The sequence below is a fragment of the Chlorocebus sabaeus genome, chromosome 4 (genome assembly GCF_047675955.1).
Source record: "Chlorocebus sabaeus isolate Y175 chromosome 4, mChlSab1.0.hap1, whole genome shotgun sequence".
Classification (NCBI taxonomy): Eukaryota; Metazoa; Chordata; class Mammalia; order Primates; family Cercopithecidae; genus Chlorocebus; species Chlorocebus sabaeus.
Genome location: NC_132907.1, coordinates 84,258,048 through 84,280,583, shown reverse-complemented (window position 1 = coordinate 84,280,583; position 22,536 = coordinate 84,258,048). Strand labels below are relative to the sequence as shown.

At 43.6% G+C, this 22,536-nt stretch overlaps 2 pseudogenes; both read left to right on the top strand.

Moving 5' to 3' along the window:
- LOC140711552 (uncharacterized) overlaps nucleotides 1–17,950 on the top strand; it is a 29,300-nt pseudogene extending 11,350 nt beyond the window's left edge.
- On the top strand, nucleotides 17,946–21,676 carry LOC140711551 (uncharacterized; annotated as a pseudogene).
- Nucleotides 21,677–22,536: the final 860 nt, after the last annotated feature.

Sequence of the window (22,536 nt, the reverse complement as noted above, 5' to 3'; positions counted from 1 at the left end):
AAACTAACACAAGAACAGAAAACCAAACACTGCATGTTCTCATTCGTAAGTGGGAGTTGAACAATGAGAACACATGGACACAGGGAGGGGAACATCATACACTGGGGCCTGTCGGTGGGTGGGAGGCTAGGGGAAGGACAGCATTAGGAGAAATACCTAATGAAGATGATGGCTTGATGGGTGCAGTAAACCACCATGGCACATGTATAACTATATAACAAACCTGCACGTTCTGCACATGTATCCCAGAAATTAAAGTATAAGAAAACAAAAAGAATGTATAGTCAATTATAGTTTTTAAAATAACCACTAAAAAAACTGAAATATAATCCACGGATTTCAAAATAACAGAAAGGTTCAAGGAAAACTATAGAAAACTTTATTGATTCAATAAAAAAAAGGAAAGCAGCAAGAAAATGGGAAAATGAACAGAAAACAGAAGACAATACAGTAGTAATAAGTTCAAACATGTCAGTAAAAACAAATAATGTAAATAATGTGTAGTCACTTCTCAAGAAAGAGACTCATAGTTTGGATTTTTAAAAATTTAACTTAACCTACCTAAAGACAGGATTGACAGCAAATTAGAGTGTTTAGTAATGGTTTCTGTGATGCCTGAAGCTATACCCGTTCTTCTTCTTAAATTACCTAGAATGGCAAAGACCAATAAGTGGCATGTGGCCCTTCCTCAATACACAGTAAGAGCAGAGATGCTGATACCCCAGGAAACAAGAGTTTAAAGGCCAAAAAAGTCATTTATTTATTTATTTATTTGTTTGTTTGTTTGTTTGTTTGTTTATTTGTGATGGAGTTTCACTCTTGTCGCCCAGGCTGCAGTGCAATGGCACAGTCTCAGCTCACAGAAACATCTACCTCCCAGGTTCAAGCAATTCTTCTGCCACAGCCTCCCAAGTAGCTGGGATTACAGGCACCCGCCACCATGCTCAGCTAATTTTTGTATTTTTAGTAGAGATGGGGTTTCACCATGTTGGCCAGGCTGGTCCACTCCTGACCCCCAGCTGATCCTCCCACCTCAGCCTCCCAAAGTGTTAAGATTACAGGCGTGAGCCACTGCGCCTGGCCCCCTTTTTTATTTATTTATTTATTTATTTTTTAAGACTGACTCTCACTCTATTGCCAAGGCTGGAGTGCAGTGGCGCAATCTTGGCTCACTGCAACCTCCACCTCTGAGGTTCAAGCAATTCTCGTGCCTCAGCCTCCCAAATAGCTGGGATTACAGGCACCCACCACGTCCTGCTGATTTTGTATTTTTAGTAGAGATGGGGTTTCACCGCGTTGGCAAGGCTAGTCTCAAACTCCTAAGCTCAAGTGATCACTCGCTTCAGCTTCCCAAAGTGCAGGGATTACAGCCATGAGCCATTGCTTATTTTTTAAAAGAAAACAAACTTGAAAACATACATTATCTGAAGCAGAAGGATTATTTAAAAAGATACAAAAATTTAAAATAGACGTAAGTCAATGAAAATAAGCAATGGGGAAAAGACTCCCTATTCAGCAAATGGTGAATGATGCTGGAATAACTGGCTATCTATATGCAGAAGAATGAAACTGGACCCCTACCTATCACCAAATACAAAAGTTAACTCACAGGCCGGGCGCAGGGCTCACACCTGTAATCCCAGCACTTTGGGAGGCCGAGGCAGGTGGATCATCTGAGGTCAGGAGTTCGAGACCAGCCTGGGCAATGTGGTGAAACCCTGTCTTTACTAAAAATACAAAATTAGCCATGTGTGGTGGCACATGCCTGTGATCCCAGCTATTTGGGAGGCTGAGGCAAGAGAATCACTTGAACCCGGGAGGCAGAAGTTGCAGTGAGCTTAGACTGTGCCACTGCACTCCAGACTGGGCAATGGAGTGAGACTCCGTCTCAAAAAAAAAAAGAAAAAAAAATTAACTCAAGACAGATTAAAGGCTGGGTGCAGTGGCTCATGCTTGTAATCCCAACACTTTGGAAGACCGAGGTGGATGGATCACTTGAGCCCAGAAATTCGAGACTAGCCAGCGCAACATGGCAAAATCCCATCTCTACAAAAAATATAAAAATTTAGCCAAGCATGGTGGCATGTGCCTGTAGTCCCAGCTACTCATGAGGCTGAGGTGGGAGGATCACTTAAGCCAGGGATGCAAAGGTTGCAGTGAGCCGAGACTGCGCCACTACACTCCAGCCTGGGTGACAGAGCGAGACTCTGTCTCAAAAAAAAAAAAAAAAAAAAAAGATACATTAAAGTCTTAAATGTAAGGCCTCAAACTATAAAAATATAGAAGAAACCCTAATATCATAATACCCTTCTCAATATCGGCCTTGGCAAAGAATTTATGGCTAAGTCCTCAAAAGCAATTGCAACAAAAACAAAAATTGACAAATGAGACCTAATTATACTAAAGAACTTCTGAACAGCAAGAGAAACTATCAACAGAGTAAACAGCCTGCAGAATGAGAGAAAACATTCCCAAACTATGCCTCCAACAAGGTCTAATATCCAGAATCTATAAGAAACTTCAATCAACAGCAAAAAATAAATAGCCCCATTAAAAAGTGGACAAAGGATATGAACATAACAGACACTTCTCAAGAGAAGACATACAAAGGTCAACAAACATGAAAAAAATGTTCATCGACACTAATCATCAGAGACATGCAAATCAAAACCATAGTGAAATACCATGTCACACCAGTCAGAATGGCTTTTGTTAAAAAGTCAAAAAATAGCAGGTGTTCACGAAGCTACAGAAAAAAGGGAATGCTTATACACTATTGGTGGGAATATAAATTAGTTCAGCCACTGTGAAGAGCAGTTTGGAGCTTTCTCAAAGAACTGAAAGTTAAACTACCATTTAACCCAGCAATCTCACTACTGATTCTTTACCCAAAAGAAAATAAATTGTTCTACCAAAAAGACACATATACTCATATGTTCACAGCAGCACTATTCACAGTAGCAAAGACGTAGAATCAACCCAAGTGCCCATCAACAGTAGGCTGCATAAAGAAAAGATGGCACACATGTACCATGGAATACTACAGAGTCATAAAAAAGAATGAGATCATGTCCTTCACAGCAACATGAATGCAGCTGAAAACCATTATCCTAAGTAAACTAACACAGGAACAGAAAATCAAATACTACATGCTCTCACTTCTAAGTGGGAGCTAAACACTGGCCATTCATGAATATAAAGATGCCAATAGACACTGGGGACTACTTGAAGAGGGAGAGAGGGAGGAGGCAAGGGTTGAAAAACTACTGGGTACGAACCTACAAAGAACTCAAACAAATTTACAAGAAAAAAACAAACAAAAAAAACAAACAACTTGGACTTGGGAAGGGGAACATCACACACCAGGGCCTATCACGGGGAGGGGGGAGGGGGGAGGGATTGCATTGGGAGTTATACCTGATGTAAATGACGAGTTGATGGGTGCTGACGAGTTGATGGGTGCAGCATGCCAACATGGCACAAGTATACATATGTAACAAACCTGCACGTTATCCACATGTACCCTAGAACTTAAGTATAATAATAAAAAAAAAAATCAAAAAGTGGGCAAAGGATATGAACAGACACTTCTCAAAAGAAGACATTCATACAGCAACAGACACATGAAAAAATGCTCATCATCACTCACCATCAGAGAAATGCAAATCAAAACTACAATGAGATACCATCTCACACCAGTTAGAATGGCAATCATTAAAAAGTCAGGAAACAACAGGCACTGGAGAGGATGTGGAGAAATAGGAACACTTTTACACTGTTGGTGAGACTGTAAACTAGTTTAACCATTGTGGAAAACAGTGTGGCGATTCCTCAAGGATCTAGAACTAGAAATACTGTTTGACCCAGCCATCCCATTACTGGGTATATACCCAAAGGATTATAAATCATGCTGCTATAAAGACACATGCACACGTATGTTTATTGCGGCACTATTCACAATAGCAAAGACTTGGAATCAACCCAAATGTCCATCAGTGACAGACTGGATTAAGAAAATGTGGCATATATACACCATGGAATACTATGCAGTCATAAAAAAGGATGAGTTCGTGTCCTTTGTAGGGACATGGATGAGGCTGCAAACCATCATTCTCAGCAAACTATCACAAGAACAGAAAACCAAACACCACATGTTCTCACTCATAGATGGGAACTGAACAATGAGAACACATGGACACAGGAAGGGGAACATCACACACCGGGGCCTATTGTGGGGAGGGGGAAGGGGGGAGGGATAGCATTAGGAGATATACCTAATGTAAATGACGAGTTAATGGGTGCAGCACACCAACATGGCACATGTATACATATGTAACAAACCTGCACGTTGTGCACATGTACCCTAGAACTTAAAGTATAATAAAAAAAAAAAAAGAAAAACTACTGGGTACTATGCTCACTACCTGGGTGATGGGATCAATCATACCTCAAACCCCAGCATCAAGCAATATACCCATGTACCAAACCTGTTCATGCACCCCCAAATCTAAAATAAAAGCTGAAATTACTTTTTTAAAAAAAGAAAGAAGATTTGGGGAAAAAAAGAATAAAGTTTTCCATATGGAAAAATATATAGAAGTCAATTTTCTTCCTCACGCTATACACAATAATAAATTTTGGGTGGATTAAATATCTAGGCACAAAAAGCAGGAGGTGTTTTCCCCAAGGAAAATTTCTAAAGTCTATGTAGGCAGTTGCCTGCTCAGACTAGAATGTATGTCAACAATTCAGAATTACTTTTTTGAAGATCCCAATCTCTAGGTACATTTTTAACTGTAATCAAACAACTCATATACGAATATAAATCTTTGCATTTGCTTATAAACAATAGCAGAGAAAAGTTTGCATTGGTTTTGAATCACAAAGCTCATGAATCAGAGATAGGAGGGTTAGGCTGTGTAAGGATGAAAAAGTGGTATCTGCTCCTCACCCATTACAAGCATCATAGCTGACACTCCCATAGCAAAAGGTTAACAAGAGAAAAGCATAGCAAATGTATTTAATAAAAGGTCTACATGACATGGAAAACTTCAGAAATAAAGACCCCAAGACCCAGGTGAGAGGTGAAGCCAGCTGGACTTCCGGGTTGGGTGGGGACTTGGAGAAATGTTCGGTCTTACAAGAGGATTGTAAAATGCACCAATCAGTGCTCTGTAGCTAGGATTGTAAAATGCACCATTCAGCTCTCTGTTGCTAGCTAGAGGTTTGTAATATGGACCAATCAGTGCTCTGTAAAATGGGCCAATCAGCATACTGAAAATGGACCAATCAGTGCTCTGTAAAATGGACCAATCAGCAGGACATGGGTGGGGACAAATAAGGGAATAAAAGGCCACCCCAGCCAGCAGCAGCAACCCGCTTAGGTCCCCTTCTATGCTGTGGAAGGTTTGTTCTTTTGGTCTTCATAATAAATCTTGCTGATGCTTACTCTTTGGGTCCGCACTACCTTTAAGAGCTGTAACACTCACCACGAAGGTCTGCGGCTGCATTCTTGAAGTCAGTGAGACCAGGAACCCACTGGGAGGAACCATCTCCGGACACACAGGAAAAACCATGTGTTTCTATGCGAAGTCTGATAAAAGGAGTGGATAGCTGTGGAGAAACACAATTGGATAAAAGGGTATGACCTAATGCCAATACACCACGTGGACAGGAGGAGAACCTAGCAAGGCTTGTCGAATTATTCTTGGCCTCTGTGTGTGTCGCATTCCTTCCCCTGGATATGTGACAGGACTCCTCTGTAATGAGGGTCTTGTAATCTACCTTCAGGGGAGTGACCTCTCCAGGTTTTATGACTTGCTTTGCGGGAGAGAAGTTGTAGTCTCTATGACTTACCTAGGAAAAGAGGAATTCTTAGGGAAGAGAAGGGAGGGGAAGAAGGGAGAGTGAGGGATCAGAAGGATCTTGCTTCTGAGGCCCTCCCAATCTTTTTCAGTTCAAAGTTCTCAGCATGCCAAGATTCCATAGTTTGAGGTACCATGTTTTAAGTCCCAACAGCCATTAAGAACTCTGGTTCTGGGCCAGGCACGGTAGCTCATGCCTGCAATCCTGGCACTTTGGGAGACAGAGGCTGGCTGATCTCTTGAGGTCAGGAATTCGAAACCTGCCTGGCCAACATGGTGAATCCCCATCTCTACTAAAACTACAAAAATTAGCCAGGCATGGCATTGCATGCCTGTAATCCCAGCTACTTGGGAGGCTGAGGCATGAGAATTGCTTGAACCCAAGAGGCAGAGGCTGCAGTGCGCCAAGATCACACCACGGCACTCCAGCCTGGGCAACAGAGTGAGAATCTGTCCAAAAAAAAAAAAAAAAAAAAACCTCTGGTTCTGGAACCAGACAGATATGTTTCAAGCCCAGTTCTGCCACTTTCAATTCGTGTGACCTTGAATGAGTTGTCCAATTTCTTTAAGTCCTGGTTTCTTAATCCATGATATGGGGATAATAGCAGCTGACAGACTAAATGAGAAAATACCCACAAAATTCACCCACAGCCCAGCGCATCCTGAACTCCTCAACAAATGTTAGCGCTCATCATGGAGCCATGGGAGCCAATGAAGACACGTGGTCTCAGATGTTGTCTGGGGTCCCTTGAGGAGCAGAAGCTGAACACAAGGTCTCCAGGCCCCCCTGGGGATGCACCTTTCTCACTCTGAGAATGCAACCAAGAGTCCAGATTTGAAACTTGTCCCATACAGAGGCTCCTGCACTTCAGCGGCCCACCCGGTCCTGAAGAACATCCAACAGATGCTTGGAGCTCAGGTGTGGAGTATGGCAGTCACCTCCTCCTGGGCCCCCGCTACTCTGTCATCTGTCCCCATCCCCCAGTCCACTCCTAGGTCAGACTTCCCAAATCACAGCCTTCATCAATGATTGCAATTATCTACTCAAAAACCTGTTCCAGGCTGGGCGCTGTGGCCTGTAATCCGAATGCCTTGCGAGGCTGAGGTGGGAGGATTAAATGAGGCCAGGAGTTCAAGATCAACCTAGGAAATACAGCAAAACCCCATCTCTACAAAAAGTTGTTCTTAAAAATTAGTCAGGCTAATTTTTCTATTTGCAGTGGCGGGCGCCTGTAGTCCCAGCTACTCGGGAGGCTGAGGTAGGAGAATGGCGTGAACCCGGAAGGCGGAGCTTGCAGTGAGCCGAGATTGCGCCACTGCACTCCAGCCTGGGCGACAGAGCGAGACTCCGTCTCAAAAAAAAAAAAAAAAAAATTAAAAATTAAAAAAATTAAAAAAAATTAGTCAGGCACAGTGGCACATGCCTGTATTCCTAGCTACTCTGGAGGCCGAGGTGGGAGGATCACTTAAGCCCAGGAGTTTGAGGTTACAGTGAGCTATGATAGCACCACTGCCTTCCAAACTGAGACCCTCAAAAAAAAAAAAACCTGTTCCATCTTCTCTTGTGCCTGATATTGAGGGGCTTCTATAGTATGACTCCATCTTACTGAACCAATCTTATTTATTCCCCTACTCCACATCATCAAACTTCTCCTTAGACCATTTACTCTTACTCCCTGTTCTGTGAATATGCCACCCTCATTTCTGCCTCTCAGCATTTTCCCAACCTGAAGTCTCTTGCAATCCTCTGTCTCCCCAACCTAATCTAGTAGCATAGGTACTGCTGGAACCTATAGGCAGAATGTCTGGAATCTGTAACCTCCCGAAAGCATTAAAAATAATAAAATCTAATGTAGAACCCTCTGCTTTTCTTTAATTCATTTGTCAAATATTAGGGTGTATATCCACCATACCCATCATACCAAAGCAAATCACAAATGGATCAAAAATTTAAATTTTTTAATGCACAAAAATAGTTGAAAATAAACATGAGCAATTTCTCTTATGCTCTCAAAGTAAGTAAATCCTTTCTAAGCATGACACAAAACTCATCACTCTACATTCCTTGTCTGTTGTCAATTCTTTTTCACCACCCCTCCCTCCTAAAGACTCTTCATTCAATAGAGAAGCAAGGAGGACCTTGCCCAGAACTCTCTCCCCACAGCACCCAGTGTGGTTCTGAGTTATCGTCCTCCAGGGAGAGGCACTGTGGGGGATGAGAGACAGAAGAGAGGAGACAACATTATTTTCCAGAGAGAACTAGGACCAGACGCAATGGGAGATGTGAGACTGGCGCTCCTGGCCGAGTCCTGAGAAGCACCTGCATTGCACCACATGCAGAGATACATGGCGAAAGCTTCCTAGAGTTTCCCGGCAATGAGCATGTCGGAACCTTCCACTGCAGAGCTTCTGGTTGAGATTTTTGGTGCCACCTTCCCTGACCTTTCAGGTTTTTGAGTAGAGAATTGCAATCATTGATGAAAGCTGTGATTTGGGAAGTTTGACTTGAGAGTAGACTGGCCAATGGGGACAGATGACAGATGAAGGCCTGACTTCCCCAGGCCTTTCAAGGATGTGTAAGCCCTCGCTCCTTTTATTAAAACATTTAACAGCACTCTGTGTATAGAGTGGCTTCTATTTTCCTGACCAACCCCTGTCTGATACATTTATCTTTTGGGAATTTATCCTACAGTACACTCAGACACATATGAAATCATGTATATTTAAAAAAATAAAAAAACTTGGCTGGACGCGGGGGCTCATGCCTGTAATCCCAGCACTTTGGGAGTCCGAGGCAGGCAGATCATCTGAGGTTACGAGTTCACGACCAGTCTGGCCAACATGGTGAAACCTCGTCTCTACTAAAAATACAAACACTAGCCAGGCGTGGTGGTGCATGCTTGTAATCCCAGCTACTCGGGAGGCTGAGGCATGAAAATTGCATGAACCCCGAGAGGCAGAGGTTGCAGTGAGCCGAGATGGTGCCACTGCACTCTAGGCTGGGCAAAAGTGAGACTCCGACTCCAAAAAAAAAAAAAAAAAAAAAAAAAAAAAAAAAAAAAAACCTCATTATTTATAATAGCAAAAGATTGGTAACAGTCTTAAAGTATATCAATGGTGGGCCATTTAAAATATCATGATGCATCCATAGGATAGGATGCTATTTGCCATTAGAAAGGTACAGCGCTTCATGTAGCCATGCGGACTGATCTTCAAGGTAGGGGGAAACCCACAAAATTCAAATTAGCTTATATTATATGCCACTATTTGTACAATATGTACAGTAAACAAATGCACAGAATGTCTCCTGGAATATACATAAGAAACCAGTGACCCTGAGTGCCTTATGGGGAAAGTTATGGATTTGATGCCCAAGAGTGGGAGGTAGAGCTACGTTACTCCATACACCCTTTTTCACTCCTGAATATTCTATCATATGGATATATTTGCCAAAAATAAAACGACTAATTAGCTGTAAGATTACCTAATCTTTATGAAATGCCAGCAAGGCATCTATAGACAGAACAACATATTTTCTTCCCTTTTTCTATTTCTCAGATTTTAAATTTCTTCCTGAAACTTAAAACAAATTAGAAATAGGGAACTTGACCTTCTTGTTAGAGTATCTGGGAATAATGCCTATTTGCCTTTTGGAAGATTAATTTCCTACATCCATTTACACTGCCTAAAGCATGTGCCCCAGTGGATGAAGGAGAAGCTGGATTGAGATTTAAATGCTTCTTTGTCTTGTTCCAATACAGGATTCCTTAAATTTCAAATCCATGCACTTTAACTCATTGAGTGGAAGTGCCTACTGCCTTCTGGGCAATAAATTCTAGAGATTGATTTGGTTCTTCTCACATCTTCTTTCTAATTAAAAAAGAATAAACTAAAGCAGGGATAACCTTGATTACTCGGGAACAAAATCCAATTTTTTTTAATTTGCTGCTACTCTCCTCCTTGCCTAAAAATTGGAAGTCTGAAGTGGATACCCTCCAGTGAACAGTGACTATTTCCATTCCAATAACACTACTAAGGCTGGAGTTCAATACCATGAGTCCTAAAAATCCCAGATTCTCTATTCATGATCCCAGAGCTGTAATAAAATATCTCACATGATTCATCATACAAATATCGCTATTTTAACTCTTCTGTAAGATCTTTTCTAACTATTCCAGCAAAAGCCTCTTCTTTCTTTAAGCCCCTATAATATTATGTATAATTACAGTAATTATTATTATTTTGATTTTATATCACTTAAAAAGTTGGCCATTCACCAGTATACTCAAATATATTTAGATGGCCATTTTTTAGTATTATTACTATTAATAGTTTCTAGGCTGTGATAAAGAGAAATTTTCTGGCTACTTCTGATATTTCCACATAAAGACAATAGGTATGTTTTCTTCTGCTCTGTATACAATATCTCCCGTCTTGCCAGTTACACGTGTGAATAACTCCACCTGCCTTTTTTCACTTAAGTAGTTTTGAGCTGGGTTTCTCTTGAAAAGGCAGGATCCTTGACAGGTCCCACTCGCACCCTTCTTCTGTGGAACCAACGGTGCATGCAGCCACACACAGCTCTCCTTGTAGCCATTCTCCTCACTCAAATCCTAATAAAATAGTCCCCCCAACACTGATGATAACTTCTGCACCTCACTTCGGTTGTTCTTCCTTCAAATTCTGCCTCAGGTGCCTTCCTGGCTTATCGAAGTGAAATTTCAATGGGCCTAAACCACTTTCAAGCACCTGAAGGAAAACGGTATATTGCAAGAGATTAGGGTTGAATTGTGCCACCCAAAAAGATATCCCCATGACCTAACCCCAATACCTGTGAATGTGACCTTATTTAGAATTATGGTCCTGCTGGGCCCAGTGGCTCACGCCTGTAATCCCAGCACTTTCGGAGGCCGAGGCGGGCGAATCACTTCAGGTCAGGAGTTCAAGACCAGCCTGGCAAACCCCCATCTCCACTAAACATACAAAAGTTAGCAAGGTGTAGTGGTGTGTGCCTGTGGTCCCAGCTACTCAGGAGGCTAAGTGGGAGAATCACTTGATCCAGGGAGCCAGAGGTTGCAGTGAGCCAAGATCACACCACTGCACTCCAGCCTGGGTGACAGAACAAGATCTCATCTTAAAAAAAAAAAAAAGAAAAGAAACAGGGTCTTTACAAATGTAATCAAATTAAGATGAGGTCATTAGGGTATGTCCTAAATCCAACATGATTGGTGTCCCTATAAAAAGATAAGAGATACAGATACCCACACATGTAGAGGAAAGACAATGCAAAGAGATGCCAGGAGAATGCCACGTTGCAACAGAGGCAGAGATTGGAGTTCTGCATCAACAAGTCAAGGAATGCCAGTGATTGCCAGCCCTCACCAGAAGCAAGGAGAGGCACGGATAGGACAGATTGTCTACCTCAGAGCCCTCAGAAGAAATCAGCCCTGCTGACACCTTGATCTTGGGCTTCCAGCATTCAGCGATGTGAAAGAATGCATTTCTGCTGTCTTAAGGCACCCAATGTGTGGTACTTTGTGACAGCTGCCGAGAGACTCATACACAAGGGTGCTGGGCTACCTTGTCGTGCTCAGAGGCAGTATGAACTTTTCCTTGACTATAACAAGACCCGGTGGCCACACGCAGCCAGGCCCTTGAGCACTGCAGGCTGTCTTCTTTTCCTCTAGGCTCTATTCTCCCTTCCACATCTGCTTCATTCCTCCCTCTCTCAACACAACCTTCCAGAAGGGCAAGGCCATGCTGTCAACAACTCCATGCTTTGTCTCTTAGAACTTCTGCTACTACATAGAGACTGATTCAACTCTGTAAACACTGGGTAAAAAAATCTAGGGAAGGGCCCAGTTTGGGTCAAGAGCCCCCTTGAGCCAACCAGTTGTGGCAGGGGAGACATGATCACACTGCACAAAATAGTTTCTTGAGCAAATGTGACAGAAGACATCTTCCAGAAACTTCTAGAGGAAAGGGACAATGCTTTTAGACTTCAGTGCTACTTTCTTCTCATATGCAATCCTTCCCAAGAGTTCCCTCTTCAATCTCTCCTCACTACCGCCCCCCCACACACACACCCTTGAGGTCCTTTGCTTTCTGAAGTATTGTTAGAGAGAGCAACCATTCAACCATACAATGAACAGAAATGTGTATTCCATTCTATAGAGTCTTTTAAGCTAATCTTAACTTTTTATTATAGCAGTATACCAGACTATATTCTTAGAATTTTGTCAATAAGTTAGTGGAATTGCATGTGGTAAAAGTTTTTTATAAATCTTATTATTTAAAAATGTATGCAGCCGGTATTTCTCCAGTCACTATACCTCGATTTTACAACTGTTGATGGCTGCCCTTGTTCCTGGTTTGTGGTTCATGTTTGTTCAAGCTAAACACGCTCTGAAGATCCACTGGAGGACTCTGTCTTCTTAGTATCAATTCTTCCTGCTTATCTGTTGCAGCCCAAAGCGAATGGGACTGACATTGTGGATCTGAGGCTCAGGCTTGGCTCTGATGAATATATAACCCTTAACCTTACTAGAGGCAGCCGAGTGGAGAGCCGTGAATGGTTTTAAGAGAATCCATCACCACTACTGACAAATTAACTTAAAGCATGTTCTTCTGACAGAAATTCAATAGCATCACCTTTTAATACAAAGCACAGCTCAGTGATGGGTGGGAATAATTGGATGTCGGCTCTACTTCTTTATTTACTGAAGGACAAAACCCAATACATTGAATTAATTGATCACACCATACAACTGAATTCTATGAGGATTTTGGAAATTTTCCCTACCGTTATTATTGATTAGATCAGTCAAAATAGACTAGAGTATGCCACAGTAATAAACAATTCCAAAAATTCATTAGCTTTAAACATTATTTCTCACCCATGCCCACAACTATTGCAGATTGGCTGGAACTCTGCTCCAGGTCATCTGCATTCAGGAACACAGGCTGGCTCACGCTCTGCCATCTGGAATGTCACAGATTGCAGTGACAGGAGGAAGGGAACATGGTAAATTGTGCTTTAGCTCTTAAGGGACTGACTCTGCCTAGAAGAAACACCTGTCACTTCTGCTCATATTTAATTGGCCAAGTGAACCACATGACCATTCCTATATCCAAGGGGGCATGGAAGTACAATCCTGCCATGCTGGAATATTGGCGAATGTCTGGAGTCCTCATGTAGCTATAATCCACCTCTCCGGTCACCAAATGATCAGTTCAGTGTTTCTCTCTTGAGCAAAATTCATTTATTCTCTCCCCAGGAGACACAGCTCAAAAGTCTCATTCAGTCATGGATCAAGTATCTCTGGGTAATGCATGGTACTATCTTCATCAGGAGCGTGTTAGTTTGCTAGGGCCCACATAACAAAACATCACAGATCAAGAAGCTTAATAAAACTTTATTTCTCAAAATTTTGGAGGGTGGAAGTCCAAGATCAAGGTATCTTCAGGTTTAGTTTCTCCTGGGGCCGCTCTTCTTAGCTTGCAGATGGCCGTCTTCTCGCCGTGTCCTCACATGGCCTGTTTTTCTGTGTGTATGCATTACTGGTGTATCTTCTTCTTCTTATAAAGACACCAGTCCTATTGGATCAGAGCCCCGCCTTATGACTTCACTTCATCTTAATGACCTCTAAAGGCCCTGTCTCCAAATGCACTGGAGGTTTGGGCTCCAACATATGAATTTGGGGGGACACAATTCAGCCTGTTCAGGTGATAGGCAGTCAATAAACTGGGCCTGGGTGTGGCTCCTCTTATTCTGGAGAGTTATGCAGTAAAAAGACAAGTTATCTACCCCGCACACACCTAACTTACAAAGATAAAACAGGGAACAGATGACTCCAACAAACATTCCTGTTTGGAAAGAGGAAAAATGGGAGATATACAGCAGACACTGGCCTTTAGCAACTCTGAAATAGCTTGAACCAATATTGGCAGGTCTACCCTAGGTCTGAGGATATCAGCCCAGTCCTTAAATATGTTCTGTGCAAGAAGCCTTGTTCTCCATAATCCTCCATGGGCCCAGCTTTCTTTCCCATCATACTCTTTGACACATCTGAAGTAGGCACCGGGGAATACATTTTGCTTGAGATCCATACGGCTTTCTCAGGCCACTTCCCACCCTAAATGTTTGGTGGGCCAGGGCTTCTTTTAAGTCTTTAATACTTGGAATCTCTTTTAATTCAGTCTGGTGATTCCTTTGGAGGTACACTTCTTACAACAACTTAATCTACTTCTTAGCATTGAATTTCAGAAAATTCCAGGTGCCAACAGCCACATTCATGGTTCCCTCCAAGACATATTGTAATAGATAATGTTAGGCATCAACTTGATTGAAGTGAAGGATGCCTAGGTGGCTGGAAGAGTATTGTTTCTGGGTGTGTCTGTGTGGGTGTTGCCAGAGGAGACTGACATTTGAGTCAGTGGACTGGGAGAGGAAGACCCTCCTTCAATGTGGGTGGGCACCATCCAGTTGGCTGCCAGTGTGTCTGGAACAAAGCTGGCAGGAGAAGGGGGATGGGCAGCTCGCTGAGCCTCCTCACCCTCTCTTCTGCTGCTTGAGGCTTTACTTCCTCTCCTCCTGTCCTTGGACATCAGACTCCACTTTAGTCTTTAGATTCTGGGACTTGCACCAGCACCCCCAGGGGTGCGGCAGGGGTCTTGAGCCTTCGGCCTCAGGCTGAGGGCTACGCTGGCAACTTGCCCGGTTTTGAGGCTTTCCGTCTTTGACTGAGCCATTACTAACTTCTCTCCTTCCCCAGCTCATAGACAGCCTATCATGGGACCTCGCCTTGTGGTCATGTAAGTCAATTCTCCCTAATAAACTCCATTTTATATGTACATATATCCTAATGGTTCTGTCCCTCTGGAGAACCCTAAGAGAGATTTTGGTACTAGGAGTGTTTCTAGAGCAACAGGGTTTTAAGGATGGGTTTCCTTAGTTGGTTTTGGGATTTTGGGAGTTGACTCCCTAATTTGATTAGACCTAAAATGCTAAGGACTCTAATAGTATAGAGAGCACTGATTATCCTTGGCGTGAACTCTTTAGAGACTTATGCAAGATAAATGCATTTGATTCTCCTGGTTCCCAGCTCTGAAAGGCAAGAAGTTTGCTGACTCCATACATGATGCCTTTGAACATTTGCAAAGAACCAACAGATATAATGAAGTAGGTTGGTTGCTCCTAAGTTCACTGGATGAAGGGATGAAAGAAAAAGGTGAGCTCAGGGATTCTAACTCCCAGCTCCAGAAGCACATACATAGCCTAAAAGTTCCTAAGGGTGCCCTGGGTGAGAATCTTCTCTGCTGTAGACAAAGAATTGAAAATCAAACACAAGCTCTTATCGTGTGAGTGGCTAACCTACAACAAAGGTGATCTCTCAGCCTCGCCGCTGTCTACCGTCAAAGTGAGGGCATTGATTGGGAAAGAATGGGGTCCTGTAAGTTGGGATAGGAACCTATGGGAGGACCCTGATGAAGCTGGGGACACAGAGCTCCTAAATTCTGACAAGTCTTTTTTTCCAGAGGAAGTGGCCTCCCCACCCCCAGTGATGCAACCTCCTCTCCCCACCCACAGTGGTACCAGCCTTTCCAACTTTTCTGAGGTTAACCTTGCATTGCCTGAGGAAACAGCGATGGCCTCCCTGAGGCAGTTGCCAGGCAACACAACACTGATTATCCTAAGGACCCACCCCTAACACCCCTCTTTGCTTCCAGACCTATAACCAGACTCAAGTCCCAGCAGAACTTAGAGGTGAGGTTCAGAGCGTAACCCACGATGAGGTGCACTTCACTCCAAAAGAAATACTTGAGCTTTCTAATTTATATAAATCTAGGGAACAAGTAGGGGAGTGGATGTTAAGGGTGTGGGATAATGGTAGAAGAAACATAAAGTTGGATCTGGCTGAATTTATTGATACAGGCCCACTAAGCAGAGATTCTGCATTTAATATTGCAGCTTGGGGAGTTTAAAAAGGTTCTGATCGTTTACTTGCTTGGTTAGCTGAAACATGGATCAAAAGATGGCCTGTGAGTGAGATGCAAATGCCTAATCTCCCTTGGTTTAATGTAGAGGAAGGGGTCCAAAGGTTTAGGGAGACTGAAATGCTAGAGTAGATTTGTCACTTTAGACTTACTTACGCCAACTGGGAGGATCTGGAAGACATACCCTTCACCAGCACCTTGCAAAATAGATTTGTGAGGGAAGCACCTGCATCCTTGGAGAGCTCTGTGATTGTTCTCTGTATGCCAGATCTTACAGTGGGAACTGCAGTCACTCAGGCTGAAAATCTAAATGCAATTGGGATCCTGAGGTGGCAGGGGCCAAGTGGTGGCACTCAACCATCAAAGGCAAGGCCAGCATAGTTACCATCACAGAGAGCAGAAGCAAAGTAACAGTCAGAATAGTCTGACTTGTGTAGCGCTCTGGCAGTGGCTAATGAATCACAGTGTTCCTAGAGGCGAAATCAACAGGAAGCCTACTACGTTCTTACTTGATCTGTATAAGCAGAAAACTTCCAGATTAAGTGAATAAAAGACTAATTTGAATTATAAATACAAAGAATCATGGCCCTTCAGTGAATTTCCAGACTCAAGCCAGTTTACAGACCCAGAACCCCTTGAATGAAGGGAAGGCTGGGTCCCCTTAAGAAGAACCCAACTACACAACCAAACATTTATACTGTTAAATCTTCCTCCCATCCTACACCAAGGGACCTCCAGCCTTTTACCAGAGTAACTGTGCACTGGGAAAAGGAAAATAACAGAACTCTTGGGGAATACTAGACACTGGCTCTGAGCTGGCATTGATTCCAGGAAACCCAAAACATCACTGTGGTCCTCCAGGTCAGAGTAGGGGCTTATGGAAGACAGGGAACTAATAGAGTTTTAGCTTAGGTCTGACTTAATCATGGGTCCAGTGGGTCCCCGGGCCCATCCTGTGGTCATTTCTCCAGTTCCAAATGCATAATTGGAATACACATACTTGGTGGCTGGCAGAATCTCCACACTGGCTCCCTGACCTGTGGGGTGAAATCTATTATGGTGGGAAAGGCCAAATGGAAGACATTAGAGCTGCCTCTACCTAAGAAAACAGTACATTGAAAACAATATTGTATCCCTGGAGAGACTGCAGAAATTAGTGCCACCATCGAGGACCTGGAGGATGCAGGGGTGGTGATTCCCACCACATCCCCATTCAACTCTCCTATGTGGCCTGTGAAAAAGACAGATGGATCTTGGAGAATGACAGTGGATTATCTTAAGTTTACCCAACTGGTGACTCCAATTGCAGCTGCTGTATACCAGATGTGGCATCCTTGCTTTAACCAAATTAACACGTCTCCTGGTACCTGGTATGCAGCTATTGCTCTGGAAAATGCCTTTTGTTCCATCTTTGTCCATAAGACCCACCAGAAGCAGTTTGTCTTCAGCTGGCAAGGCCAACAGTACCCCTTCACTCTCCTATATCAGGAGTACACCCACTCTCCAGCTCTGTATTAGAATCTTGTTTGCAGAGATCTTGATCACTTTTCCCTTCCACAAGACAGCACACTGGCCCATTACATTGACGGCATTATGCTGATTAAACCAAGTTAGCAACGAGTAGCAACCACTCTGGACTCTGCTGAGATATTTGCATGTTAGAGGTTGGGAGATAAATCCAACTAAAATTCAGGGACTTTCTAGTGCAGTAATATTTCTAGGGATCCAGTGGTGTGGGGCCTCTTGAGATACTACTTTTAAGGTGAAAGGTAAGTTGTTGTGTCTGGCCTTATGTGCCTGGGATGTTTGTCCCCTCCAAATCTCACGATAAAATGTGAGATTCAATGGTGGGAGGTGTTTGGATCATTGGGGCAGATCCCTCATGAATGGCTTGGTGCCCTTCCCATGGTGATAAGTGTATACTCATTCTGTTAGTTCACATGAGAGCTAATTGTTTAAAAGCCACCTCCTCCTCTCTCTCTTGCTCCCTCTCTCACTATGAAATGCTGGCTCCCTTTCACCTTCTGCCATGAATGGAGGCTTCCTGAGGCCCTTACCAGAAGCAGATGCTGGCACTATGCTTCCTGTACAGCCTGCAGAACTGTGAGCCAAATAAACCTCTATTCTGTATAAATTAACCAGTCTCGGGTATTCCTTGATAGCACTGCAAATGAACTAGTGCATGGCCCCTCCCACAACCAAGGCAGTGGGGCATGACACCTACTCAGCCTATGTGGATTTTGAAGACAACATATTTCTCATTTGGGTGTGTTACTCTAGCCTATTTATTGAGTGATCTGAAAGGCTGCTACTTTTTTCTTTTTTTTTTTTTTTTTGAGATGGAGTTTCACTCTTTTACCCAGGCTGGAGTGAAGTGGTGCAACCTCAGCTCACTGCAACCTCCGCCCCCCGGGTTTAACTGATTCTCCTACCTCAGCCTCCCAAGTAGCTGGAATTATAGGCGCCTGCCACCACGCCCAGCTAATTCTTGTATTTTTAGTAGAAATGAGGTTTTTCCATGTTGGCCAGGCTGGTCTCGAACTCCTGACCTCAGGTGATCCACCCATCTTGGACTCCCAAAGTGCTGGGATTACAGGTGTGAACCACCGTGCCCAGACAAAGACTGTTACTTTTGCATGGGGCCAGGACAGAAGAAGGTTCTACAACAGGTCCAGGCTGCTGTGCAAGTTGTTCTACCACTTAGGCCATATGACCCAGCAGATCAACAGTGCTTGAGGTGTCAGGGGCAAATAGAGATGCTGCTGGGAGCCTTTGGCACGCCCCCATAGGTGAGTCAGAGCACAGACCTGTAGGATTTTGGAGCAAGGCCCTGCCATCTTTTGCAGATAACTACTCTCCTTGTGAGAGACAGCTCTTGGCTACTGGGAATTGGTGGGAACCAAACATCTGAGGCCAGGCACAGTGGCTCCAGCACTTTGAGAAGCTGAGGCGGGAGGATTATTTGAACCTAGGAGTTCAAGACAAGCCTGAGCAAAATAGCAAGACTTCATCTCTACAAAAAAAAAAAAAAATTAATTTAGCGGGCAAACTCAGGAGGCTGAGGCAGAAGGACAGCTTGAGCTGAGGAGTTGAGGCTGCAGTGAGCCACGGTCATGCCACTACTCTCCAGCCTGGGTGATAAAGCAAGATCCTGTCTCCAAAAAAAAAACAAAAAACAAAAAAAACAGAAAAAAACAAAAGGAAGCATTTGACTGTGAGCCACCAAGCTACCATGCAACCTGAGCTGCCTATCATGAACTGGGTGCTTTCTGACGCTTCTAGTGTAAATGCACTCCATTATTAAATGGAAGTGGTATACATGTGATCAGCCTCAAGCAGGTGCTGAAGGCACAAGTAAGTTACAGGAGGAAGTAGCCCAAATGCCCATGGTTCCCACTCCTGCCACCCTGCCTTCTCTCTCCCAGCCTGTACCTATGGCCCCATGGGGAGTTCCTTATGATCAGTTGACAGAGGAAGAGAAGACGAGGGCCTGGTTTACAGATGGTTCTGCACAATTTGTAGGCACCACCCAAGAGTGGACAGCTGCAGCACGACAGCCCCATTCCAGGATATCCCTAACGGACAGTGGGGAAGGAAAATCTTCCCGGTGGGCAGAACTTCGAGCAGTGCACCGGTTGTGCACTTTGCTTGGAAGAAGTGGCTAGATGTTCAATTACATACTGATCCCTGGGCTGCAGCCAATGGTTTGGCTGGATGGTCAGGGACCTGGAAGGAACATGGTTGCAAAATTTGTAACAAAGAAAATTGGGGAAGAGGTATGTGGATGAACTTCTGGGTGGTCAAAAAAATGAGAATATATTTGTGTCCCATGTGAGTGCTCACCAAAGGGTGACCTCAGCAGAGAAGAATTTTAATAATCAAGTGGATAGGATGACCTGTTCTGTGAACACCACTCAGCCTCTTTCTCCAGCCAACCCTGTCATTGCTCAATGGGCTCATGAACAAAGTGGCCATGGTGGCAGGAATGGAGGTTCCTGGGCTCAGCAGCATGGACTTCCATTCACCAAGGTTGACCTGGCTATGGCCACTGCTGAGCTAAATCTGCTGCAGCAGAGACCAACACTGAGCCCTCGATATGGCACCATTCCTCAGGGTGATCAGCCAGCTACATGGTGGCAGGTTAATTATATTGGACAACTTCCATCATGAAAGGGGCAGCAGTTTGTCCTTACTGGAATACTCTGGATATGGATTTGCCTTTCCTGCATGCCGTTCTTCTGCCCACACTACCATCTGTGGAGTCACAGAATGCCTTATCCACTGCCATGGTATTCAACACAGCATTGCTTCTGACCAAGGAACTCACTTCACAGCCAAAGCACTGTGGTAGTGGGCTCATGCTCATGGCATTCACTGGTCTTATCATGTTCCTCATCATCCTGAAGTAGCTGGCTTCAGAGAATAGTGGAATGGCCTTTTGAAGTCACGATTACTCTGTGAACTAGGTGACAATACTTTGCAGGGCTGGGACAAAGTTCTCCAGAAGGCTGAACATGCTCTGAATCTGCATCCACATATGGTACTCTTTTTCCCATAGCCAGGATTCATGGGACCAAGAATCAAAGAGTGGAAGTGGAAGTGGCACCACTCACCATTACCCCTAGTGACTCACTAATGAATCTGTTGCTTCCCACTCCTGCAACATTATGTTCTCCTGGCCTAGAGGTTTTCATTGTAGAGGGAGGAATGCTACCACCAGGAGACACAACAATGATTCCATTAAACTGCAAATTAAGACTGCCACCTGGCCACTGTGGCCTCCTCCTGCCTCTAAATCAACAGCTGAAGAAGGGAGTTACAGTGTTGCCTGGGGTTGTTGAGCTTCACTACCAAGATGAAATCAAACTACTAGTCCACAATGGAGGTAAGAAAGAGAATGTCTGGAATACAGGAGATCCCTTAGGGCATCTCTTACTGTCCTGCCTTGTAATTAAGGTCAGTGGGAAACTACAACAGCCTAATCCAAGCAGGACCACAAATAGGTCTGGGACACTTCACCAGGTAAAAAACCACAACCAGCTGAGATGCTTGCTGAAGGCAAAGAGAATATGGAATGGGTAGTAGAACAAGGTAATTATCAATACCAGCTAGGACTAGTGACCAGTTACAGAAATAAGGACTGTAATTGTCATGAGTATTTCTTCCTTATTTTGTTAAGAATTCACTTGTGCATATATACACCTGCATTAAGTATCTTTGTTTTATTTCCTTTCTTATTCCTTTATCATGTAACATAAGATTTATCGGCTTCATATCAGCATTTAAATATTGTTAATTTATGTAACAGTATTTAGGTTAAGGATTAGTGCATTTTCAGTTGTACAAAAAATAGTTGTATGTAATAGAATTATGACTTTGTTACTGTCTTTATTTGGACATTACGTATGAGTTAAGGAGATGTGTATGGGCGCCAAGTTGACAAGGGGTTTACTTGTGATGGTTATTATTAGGTGTCAACTTGACTGGATTGAGGGATGCCTACAGGGCTGGTGAAACATTGTTTCTGGGTACGTCCATGAGGGTGTTGCCAGAGGAGATTGACATTTGAATCAGTAGACTGGCAGAAATAGACCCACCCTCAGTGTGAGTGGCACCATCCAGTCCGCTGCCAGCATGACTAGAACAAAGTATGCAAAAGAAGGTGGGATTAGTTTGCTTACTTAGTCTTCTGAATCTCTTTCTTCTTCCCATGCCAGATGCTTGCTTCCTTTCCTGCTGCCCTTGGACATCAGATTCCAGGCTCTGCAGCCTTTGGACTCTGGGACTTGCACCAGTGGCCACTCAGTGGGTCTTGAGCCTTTGGCCTCAGACTCAGGCCTGCATTGTCAGCTTCCCTGGTTTTAAGGGTTTCGGACTTGGACTGAGACACACAACTGGCTTCTCTCCTCCAGCTTGCAGACAGTCATCATGGGACTTCACCTTCTAATTGTGTGAGCCAATTCTTAATAAACTCCCTTTTATATATACATATATCCTATTGTTTCTGTCTCTCTGGAGAACTCTGACTTAATACACATGTCTTATGTGAATCTTTACTCTGGTACATGTTAGTCTTTACAGAGGTTTTAATAATGGTGTGATGGCCATGGACATATATTCAGTTGAATGGTTTTTAATAGTAGATATGTAGATCATGCCCTTTTCTGCAAAACTCAGTTTTAATATTTTTATTGCCAAATGGTTCTCCCAATTTTATCCTATACTGTTTGAAATCTAAAATCAGATTGGGCACAGTGGCTCATGCCTATAATCCCGGCACTTTGGGAGGGTGAGGTGGCCAGATCATCTGAGGTCAGGAGTTCGAGATCAGCCTGGCCAACATGGTGAAACCCTGTCTCTATTAAAAATACAAAATCAGCTGGGCGTGGTGGTGTGTGCCTGATGTCCCAGCTACTCAGGAGGCTGAGGCAGGAGAATCGCTTGAACCCGAGAGGCAGAGGCTGCAGTGAGCTGAGATCGCACCACTGCACTCCAGCCTGGGCAACAGAGCGAGACTCCGCCTCAAAAAAAAAAAAAAAAAATCAGTCAACCTTTCCAACATTGCAATTCTGAAATGCCTAATTAATTCCTGCTTGGAATCCAGCTGATTCTTTCCTGAACATGTCTTTTGTAATACCTTGTCAAATGCAGCCAATAGAAACCAACATACAATACT